The following is a 2500-nucleotide window of genomic DNA, read 5'->3' on the forward strand; positions in this document are numbered from 1 at the left end:
GTTGTATGGTGTTGTGGTGTGAGAGTTCTTTTTGGAGTGTTTTTATATCGATGCGCCGGAGATGAGTTGGCATGAAAAACGCCACATTTCTCTCAATAACATCAAGACCAACATTACTGGACATACGATTTAATTACTATACCCATTACATACATTTTCTAAGATAAAAAGAAAAAGATAATAGTTTTATGTGGTGTTATACATATATTATAATAAACATATATTATAAAAAAATATATTATATTTTAAAAAAAAAACCTACAATACATATAATACATTTCAATACAAAACCACATGTTATATGTTATTTATATGTATATATATTTTAAAATATATATATATATATATGGGGGGGGTCGTTGTATTTTATAAAATAATATATAAAAAATTTATAATATATATATATAATATATATATATATATATATAATAAAACATATTATATCCCTAATATGTATATATTTTATATAATATATAAAATATATATATATATATATATATATATTTTATATATATATTTTTATATGATATATATATATATATTATATATATATATACGCGCCTGAGAGAGCTCGTGCTGCGCCGCGAGACGAAGCCCTCACATCGGCTGAGCGTGACACCGGCTGCTCTCGCTTGGCCTCTGTAACGAACCATGACAGCGATTGTTACGAAGAATTAGAACAGCAACAGTATTTTTAGGCTATAACATTTCGCTTATTTTCAGTGTGCCAATATAATCACGCCTTAATTCATGATTTTTTCTGCCTTTTTTAAGAAAGCAGGAAAACATCCTGAGAAGTTCATGAATCATTTTGTTGCCACTGTTACTTTTCCCCCCCTAGTTATGGATACTTACTTTAGAATATTTAACATAAATGAAGCGAATACATTTTTAAAGATTTTGTTATTTTGATAATGACAGCCTTAACATGTATTGTTTTTGAATGTACACTTTTTTTATGCCACTGTCATGGAACGCGGTGGTTACGGGAGAGAGGGTCTAGGAAAATGCGAAAGCGGTTTTTCAAAATTAGCGCGAGACTGCTGATTTACCAATGTGAATCATGTAAATCTGTCATATGGGCAACATTTTATTGTTTCAGCAACACGATTTACTGCGATGCTGTTATTGATGACTTAGAATAATGGCAGAGCAATTACGAATGACCCAGTGCTTGTACTTCGCTGCCGGGCACAGGAGCCAAGTTGCTTCCATAATCAGCTCGACTGCTGCCGATTGCTGCAGCTGGACTTCCGGTATTGCGACAGCCGTGTGACACACGCACACGCTTACGCACACGCACTTATATTCACGCACAGAGCAGGATCAACACATTAACTCTCTCTGGTGATGTTCCTCTGAGTCTCTGACTCTCTCTCTCTCTCTCTCTCTCTCTCTCTCTCTCTCTCTCTCTCCTTTCTCCTCTCATCTAAACTCTCAATCTCTCTATCTCCTCTCTCTCTCTCTCTCTCTCTCTCTCTCTCTCTCTCTCTCTCTCTCTCTCTCTCTCTCTCTCTCTCTCTCTCTCTCTCTCTTTCTCCCTCTCTCTCTCTCTCTCTCTCCCTTCTCTCTCTCTCTCTCTCTCTCTCTCTCCCCCTCTCTCTCTCTCTCTCTCTCTTCCTCTTCTCAATCTCTCCTCTCTCTCTCTTCTCTCCTCTTCTCTCTCTCTCTCTCTCCCTCTCCTCTCTCTCCTCCCTCTCTCCTCTCTCCCTCTCCTCTCTCTCTCTCTCTCTCCCTCTCTCTCTCTCTCTCTCTTCTCTCTCTTTTCTCTCTCTCTATTTCTCTCTGTGTCTATTGTATAGGAATGTATGGCTATATTTAAATATTTACATTTAGAATATTTTGGTTTACTTCTGCCGGCGATGATGACTATGATGTTGATGAAAATAGAAATGATGAGAGCAATCATTATCATCTTCAACATCACCATCAGTCACCATTGTTAATATTATTAACGTTACTGTTATTATTAATTTTATTATTGTTAATGCTTTTCTTCTGACAGTGAATATGCTAATGATTTTCAGCATCACTTTTGTTATTTGTTATCATCCTTCGCTCTTTAGAGTAATTCTATGCAAGAACTATGTTGATGCAAAGTGTGTCCAGATGAAACATTTTTGACAATTCTTCTGAACTGTGATTATCTATTTCATGAAAAAAGCACACATTCCATGAGTTCTGGCGACCAAAACATTTAACATGAATGCAGGTGAATAGACCTTGCAGGCACTCCTTCCATCAAAAACTTCTAATTCGGCTTAATTGCTTTGAAACTTTTTGAATGTCCCTCATCAGGGCTTATTTTGTTCAGTGACAGTAAGATGTGGCAGATGGAACGGCGCGGTGCTGGGCAAGGTATTTGCTTCAGAACAATACACACTCTATGCTAATCGCCGACCGTGAGAAGCTACTGTTTTTTTTCTTTTTTTTTTAAATAAAATCCTGCTGTTACAAGTTACTGCGGGCGTTTGCTATAGGATTCGGCAACAGAGGCTGA

The 2500-nt window shown here is 36.6% G+C and overlaps 1 protein-coding gene across 3 annotated transcripts in view; it reads left to right on the forward strand.

The window, feature by feature from the left end:
• The window catches only part of LOC119574330 (zinc finger protein 423-like), a 37716-nt gene that overhangs the window by 30277 nt on the left and 4939 nt on the right, over positions 1–2500 (forward strand). The gene's annotated exons all lie outside the window — the stretch shown is intronic.

This window comes from Penaeus monodon, chromosome 6 (assembly GCF_015228065.2).
Source record: "Penaeus monodon isolate SGIC_2016 chromosome 6, NSTDA_Pmon_1, whole genome shotgun sequence".
In the NCBI taxonomy this organism is placed as follows: Eukaryota; Metazoa; Arthropoda; class Malacostraca; order Decapoda; family Penaeidae; genus Penaeus; species Penaeus monodon.